At 41.0% G+C, this 7,791-nt stretch overlaps 1 long non-coding RNA gene across 1 annotated transcript; it reads left to right on the forward strand.

The window, feature by feature from the left end:
- The first annotated feature begins 1,270 nt into the window (after positions 1-1,270).
- LOC128411738 (uncharacterized) lies at positions 1,271-3,882 on the forward strand. The gene is made up of 2 exons (XR_008329899.1): positions 1,271-1,482; positions 2,039-3,882. It is a non-coding gene; the product is annotated as an uncharacterized LOC128411738 (long non-coding RNA).
- The last annotated feature ends 3,909 nt before the right edge of the window (positions 3,883-7,791 follow it).

Consider the following 7,791-nt stretch of genomic DNA (forward strand, 5'->3'; position numbering starts at 1 on the left):
AGAGAAACCCCTCACCTTTTTGTGAGGGTGATTAAGCCTCACAGGAGAAAGTCATGGTAGTGATGGACAAATGGGATGGAGAGCCATCCTCCCTCTGGGCTATGTTTCCTCCTTTGTGTACGAAGACAAGTGTTTAAACACTCTCAGCTTGTAGAACCATCTAACCCATTGACCCAGCTTGGCAGAAAGGTGGGATATAAATACATTACAGAAACAATAAATAAAACAAATAATCCTACTTGCCTTATATCTGGTATTGCATATGATGCTCTGCTTCTGGTAAGATAAAGGCCTACTGCTCAGACATTGGACTTATTTCAAATACAGATAGGTAGCCGTGTTGGTCTGCCATAGTCAAAACAAAAATTTTTTTTCCTTCCAGTAGCACCTTAAAGACCAACTAAGTTAGTTCTTGGTATGAGCTTTCGTGTGCATGCACACTTCTTCAGATACCTTCAGAATAATTTTTTTTGTTTATTTCAAATACTGTCTGATACAACTACCTTATCTAACGCTTACTTCACAAATATTTTCACAAATTCTTATCAGTATTAGCCAGCTTATTTTTAGGAGTCAACACACGCAGCAAAGTACCTTTAATATGTTCTCTTAAAATCTTCCCCTCAAAGTTCCCCTTTGCTCTGCAGGTCAATTTGTACACAAAACTCCAAGCCATCAAATATAACACATGCATACACAAACACACACGCACACATCAAATAATGGAAGCTGCTCTGGAAATTTCTATATTTCAGACATTGCAAGATCATGGAGGTTCTACGTTTAAAAGGATATTTCCAAACATCACACAAGGAACTTGTGCTTCTGGTTGAACTTGTGCTTCTGGTTGACCTATGAGCATGCTGGCATTAGCCCTGGTGTAGTGGCGACATTAGCCCTGGTGTAGTGGTGTAGTGGGGATGCGGGTGGCGCTGTGGGTTAAACCACAGAGCCTAGGACTTGCCGATCAGAAGGTCGGCAGTTCGAATCCCCGCAACGGGGTGAGCTCCCGTTGCTCTGTCCCTGCTCCTGCCAACCTAGCAGTTCGAAAGCACGTCAAAGTGCAAGTAGATAAATAGGTACCGCTCCGGCGGGAAGGTAAACGGTGTTTCCGTGCGCTGCTCTGGTTCGCCAGAAAGACTTAGTCATGCTGGCCACATGACCCGGAAGCTGTATGCCGGCTCCCTCGGCCAATAAAGCGAGATGAGCGCCGCAACCCCAGAGTCATCCGAGACTGGACCTAATGGTCAGGGGTCCCTTTACCTAGTGGCAACATGGAGTACCAGGACCATAGGAACAACCTGAAAGTAATAGATAAATGAAGTGTTTATTCAGTTCTCCAAATGCACTGATAACTTATTTTTAACCTAGTTTGATGCTTGGAATGCTTGGGATGCTAGAAGGCAAGCTATTCAGACATTGTCCCTGCAAATCAACTCACAAGGACATTGCTAGAGAATTTAGCTCCCTGCTGATTCAGAGGTAAGCATCAGTCCCCTACCCCCACTGCTCGTTCCTAAGAGTGACCTACTTTGTATCTGCCATACTCAGCCTTTGTTGTTTGATGGGGGTGGGGAAGATAGATGTCAAGGAAATTGCAAGAAACACATTCCCAGGCAGCTACTGGCAATTTTCTTTTTATTACCTTGAGCGCTCTTTTTACAAAGAGGTTAGCGCTAACAGTTCAGAAGGAAAGCATTGTCTCCGACAGCTAGTCTGTATCCTGTGTCAAGCCAACATCTTACAAACCGCTCAAATGGTCCATACACCAAGTGATGCAGAAACCCATTTGCAAGTCAGTGCGATCTTTTCACTTTTCACACTCTCTGTAGTCCAGAGCATAAACCTAAATCTATCTAACTCTTGACACACCTGTTAATCTTTAACATGTTTCCTATTTTCAGCAATGTTAGAATATTCATAATGTTGTTCTTGTCTTTAGGGGACTTCTAAGTTGGAAACGAGGAATTAGCAATAAGGAATGAGGCTCAGTGGTAGAATATATGCTTTGTATCTCCTTTTCCCTTCTGTATTGTAGTTTCTCTGAAACATCCAGGCCGGGCGGCTGTCAAAGGCAAAATACGAAGCTAGACTAATCATTGTTCTAGCCTAGGAAGGTTGTTCTTATTACAGGACGCATCTGACTGGAAACTCAGCAGCAGCAGTCGGCAAGGATGTAGCTGTATTGCATTGCATTTCTGCCAGGAAATTCAATCCTAAACATCTACTTGGAAATAAGCCCCACGTGATTCAATTTAACTTGTATCCACACCATCCTTGGGACTAGCAGTGTGCTGTATTTTTGTGGGTGTGGAGGGGAGAATCATTTTAATGTGTTATATGTGGAACTGAGTTAAATGACTTCTCACGGAGGAATGAAGAGTTGACTCACCGTTTATACGGCTTTTGTTCACATTGACACTATTATTCATAGCAACTGAGATATTAAAATTACTAAATCTGTTGCCAGGTTTTCCACTGCGCATCACAGCTGTCAAAGAGGGTTTTCATGCTCTATAGAACACATTCTATTGTGCAAAAAGATATTTGTAGCATTGTCCTCTAGCAGCTGCAGTAGGCAGCGTATTCAGAAAGGCTAGACAACTTCAGTATCAAAGGCTCCTAGACAGGAAAGTCTCCTACCTCTGTAGCTAGCAAAATATCTAACTGTAAAAATGCAGAGTTATTTTTATTTGATTGTTCTACTTCTCAAAAAAACAACAAAAAACAAACAAGTGTACAGTAATCAAGAACTACCTTTATTTTTAATGGAATGTTTTCTCAGCCATGTAAATGGAAAATAAAACAGGCCATTTATTAATTGCCCTTTACCTCTCTCCCCCTCCCCCCAGGAACATTACTTTAAATCTTCAGGTGTAATTACTGCAAACAATTCAGGAACATTTCAGAGAATCAGCTCAAGGGGGGGGGGGCAATCATTGAAGCAGTAAACATGCTGCGGCTTCTGATAAGAGCTCCACAACTGTTTTCTACAGAGAAAAGACTTTGCCGCTTGCCTCTGATAATTTTCTTCATCCTTTTGTTGGTTTCCTAGTACAGTGTGTACATTGTTGGTTTTCTTCTCCATTCCACCCTGTATCAGTGTAATGCTAGTGGCAGGGATAAAATTAGCCCCCCAAACTAAATAATAACAACCTATGTTTTTAAAAAGAGTTCTATGTGTTACCTATTGTGAAGAAAATAGTCTACAGTGATTGGAAAACAATTAATAAATTCACAGTAGGGCAATACATTCATTAGGACCTACTAAAATATTGCTTACTACTTTGTGGCATTTTACTTGGGTCATTTAAAATGTGTTGCCTTTATTTATTATTATTATCGTTCAAGATTATTTTATTAATTAAGAGAGTAGGCCTTTTCTGTGGTAGTTTCTTGACTGTGGAATGTCTCCCCAATGCAGTTCACTTAGTGCTGTCTTCGTCATACAGTATTTCTGGTGCCAAGCAAAGACATTTTCCCAGACATTTGGACAGCACTGATTATCAGGCTTTTGGTGGTCTTGTGTGAATGGAGGGAGTATTTTGTACTGTCTCAGATGACTTTTTCTTTGAAGGAACATGGTTGGCATTTTGTGTTTGTGTTATTTTTTTGAATTTGTTATGTATTTTAGTATTGCAAATAGTTTCTGGATGTGTAAAGCAATATATAAATATAATAAACGAATTATTGTTGCAGCATTATGGACAAAGATCATTATGAACAAAGACGAACTGATTGTTATTTCACTTAATTCTGGAGACACTTGTAAACCACAATGTTGGAAAATTAGTCAGAGAAAGCCCTGCTCGGTGGTACAGCTGATATGAGGTTCCCTACATGATAAAATGGAAAAATAAAAACTGTGCCAATTGCAAGACATTCAGCACAGATGAGTGTATTTCCTTTGCAAATCTTGCATTTTGTTGTGTAATTCTAGCCAAATACGGCCATGCTGTCCCTTGCCAGATGCCACTACTCTCATTTACTTGCTTTAGCAGTAATGCTATTTCCAATGAGATCCAAGTATTAGAAAAATAAGTAAACTTCATTCTCTGAGTAATGAAGTGATAAAATGCATTCAGACTGAATGGATTCTAGTGACATAATTTCAGAAACATCTCTTTTCTAAATGGACCAGGCAATTCATTAACCATTAATTGTAACCAATGGTATTACAGCAATGTTAAGAGCCAGCAACGTTTTATATTTATATTTGTATTATGTTTGTATTACTTTTTAAACTATATAAACAGTGATCAACCATTGCTGTTGTTGTTTTCAATCCATTAAAGATCATTCTAAGTCATTGTCTGCGCAGAGGATAGAGTGTGGGACAGTAATGTCCTGTGTGCCATGAGAAGTAAAGGCTTCTGCAATCCAAAGGACACCCCATTTAGGAGGCTGCCTGTTGCCTCTCTGCAATAATTATTCTGGAATTTCTTAGGGAGCTTGAGCAAAATGTTTCTCCAATTTTAATTCGGAAATAATCCCACAACTGTTTCAGCTATCAGTATAGGATTTTCCTTGTGCAATGGAACCGCCTTCCTTTTATCCTCCCGCCATCTATTCCTCCAATCCTCCAAAGCAGATTTGGGAATGGTGTGAGGCATGCAGCGGAGGAGAGGGGGAATCATAGAATCATAGAGTTGGAAGAGACCACAAGGGCCATCGAGTCCAACCCCCTGCCAAGCAGGAAACACCAACATATGGTTGTCAAGCCTCTGCTTAAAGACCTCCAAAGAAGGAGACTCCACCACACTCCTTGGCAGCAAATTCGGAAGTCACACTGCACTGGCGGGAATCTTTGTGATGGATTCCTGTGACACAAAAATTTTGTTGAATATGGTCCTCATCTTCCCTTCTCACTCCCAGCAGGCACTTCTTGGTGGGAGAATTTGGAACTGTAGGGCAGGGATGGGGAACCTGTGGCTCTCCAAATGGGACTATGACTCCCAGCATTCTTGACCATGCAGGCTGGGGCTAATGAGAGGTGGAGTCAACCACATTCAAAGCACCACAGGTTTCCTGTGCCTGCTGTAGGAGGAAATTTCACTACCTTGTCAGCAGAACCAGGACCTCCTCTCCTCTTTCTCCTTCTGCCTCCCTCTCTAGGATAGGATGCCACTGGTGGATTGTGAACTTTGATTCTGTTCATCTGCCCTAAGCCAAGCATGGACTGGATGGCAGGTAATACCTGATCTGTATTGACCACACCCTTAGGCATCCCATTTATTTATCTTCTGCACAAAAAAAGATTGGGTAGAGCTCGTGTCTGAAAATGAGTTTATTTTAACAAACCTGTATTTAAAATAGTTATTCATACACACACACCCCCTTATTCTGGAACAATTTCTTCAATAGAAATGGATGTGCATTGAGGATGGGAACTCTGAAATTCCAGCTAAACGTTAAGCACAGCTGAGCAAGAATAAAAACATTTTGCCATACAATTTTCTGCTGTCACAACTTGGCATCAAAAATGTCTCCACAGCAATAGACAATACATTTTTTCACACTTGCATAGTATCTGAACGGGATTCATTTTTTGTCAACTGGCAACGTGTCAAAGAGAAAATAGCACAAGCATTTCTCTGCTCATAGTTTCTGAGGGGTTTAGAGCTGTGCAGCTTCCCCTGTGAGCTGTAAGATATATCCTTTGAGACAGTACCATATGGGAAAAGAATGAAAAACTTCTGATGTTGTTATTGCAGAGTTGTATGAAACCAACAGCTGGGGATGAGGAATAGAGACAGCTGTTTGTTATTCTGAAGCATTTGCTTTCCTTACCAGAGTTCAATGTTAGTTTTAATTTTACTTGTAAATAATCTCTGGCTTTCCTTTTCCATAGTTAAATCCTTGATCTTGTGTGAACAATAGATTTCAGAAATAAGGAAGTATCCAGTCTCTTCATGCCAAATGCAGTCAACAGACCCTACTTAAGATATAAATAGAACTAAACTAGGTGGGGCTTCTGGCCACCAGAACAACATTAAAACTCTCTAAGGGATTTTTTGTTGTGCTGATTTCAATTAACTAGCACAGTGATTCCCAAGTGAGGGGGGAAGGCCTCATGTTTTGAAGGGATACCATTACTGCACATTCCAAGTATTGTAAACACAGCATACATATTCATCTAATGCATTTTTACATATGATAAACCAGAGACAGTGAACCTTTTGCCCTTCAGATGTTCATGGACTCCAGACCCCATCAGCTTCAGCTACCATGGCCAGTGCTCAGGGAGGGTGAGAACTGTAGTCCCGCATGATTGTGATAAACCATGGCTTATCACAATGGGAGTGAGCCTTGGGGAACCTAAGCGGAGAAGACTAGGAGCTGGTGCTTTTGTTTTTTATTTACCAGAGCTCAATGATGTCCAAATCCTAAACTGTAACTAATTTTAAATACAGTTGTTGAAACAAGCCAGTTTCATAACCCATGGCATGAAGTTGGCTAGTTTCAAACAAAGCATAGCTGAGATTAAGCACAGTTTGTGCTAAGCTACGGTGCCCTGCTCTGTTTCAGGGCTTACTGCTGGCAAGCTATCTGTGTGCTAGGGCACAGCTGGGACCTCTGCTGTTCTGGAATCCTTTTCCCCAGCAGTGTACCTCTGCTAGCAAAGGGGCTTTTACTCGCATCCTAACCCACTCAGGCATTAACATCTGTGTAGAAGTAGGACCACACTCTTAGACTGTAATCAGGGGGCCTGGCTTCATAGACTACAGTATAGTATAAACTTAACTTTTATATACACTGGGAAACCTAAAAGACTGTGTGACTTGCTTTATTTTGATACTGTATTTGCTTTATTGTGGAGTTTGGAACCAAACCCACAATATCTCTGAGGTATGTATGTATTGGTCCCAAGCTAAAAGGGGGTTTGTACACCAGTGCAGTACAGTGGTACCTCGGGTTAAGTACTTAATTCGTTCCAGAGGTCCGTTCTTAACCCGAAACTGTTCTTAACCTTAAGCACCACTTTAGCTAATGGGGCCTCCTGCTGCTGCCGTGCCACCGCTGTAAGATTTCTGTTCTCATCCTGAAGCAAAGTCCTTAACCCGAGGTAATATTTCTGGGTTAGCGGAGTCTGTAACCTGAAGTGTATGTAACCTGAAGCGTATGTAACCCGAGGTACCACTGTAATAGGACAATAGCACCCAGTTTGGCTTGAGTGTTAGGTGAAAACTGGGCCTCTGGAAGTGTTGAGACTTCTTGGTGCTTATTGAATATCCCTGAAAAGCACACATTCCTCTCCCTTCCTGTGAGCTGGGGAATGGCAAGGGTTCAACCACACCTTACTGTTGTGCTGGGTCTTAGTATGAAATCAAAACCTCACCCCACCTTCTTAAGCTTCCCCGCAAACTTGGGCTAATCTACCAGTCAAACTTTTGAGGAAGCCTATGTTTGTAGCACAATTTATAACTTTAATCTCTTGGAATAGAGCTCAACAGACATCTAGAAGAAAAAGGAATGTCTGGAGAAGAACACTTTTGACACAGTGTTATTAGAGAGAAAGATACTTATCTAAGAAAATTCCAGTTATTACCGTTTACATTTAACAAGAAACATGCAAACAGTACTAATATAGTAATCTTGGGAAACTTTCAGTGAAGCAAGACATTCTTGAAAGCTCTATTGGAAAAAGCAATGAAAGCAAAATGAATATAAATGAATGTGACAGGCTATGCAAGGAGAATGCTCATTAGCATTTGTAAAGGTCAGGCCTGGTTCCCAACATGGATTAAAAGCACTATTCCTCAACTTAATCCTCAACAGGTAAAAGGAACT

This window comes from Podarcis raffonei, chromosome 4, assembly GCF_027172205.1.
Source record: "Podarcis raffonei isolate rPodRaf1 chromosome 4, rPodRaf1.pri, whole genome shotgun sequence".
Taxonomy (NCBI): domain Eukaryota; kingdom Metazoa; phylum Chordata; class Lepidosauria; order Squamata; family Lacertidae; genus Podarcis; species Podarcis raffonei.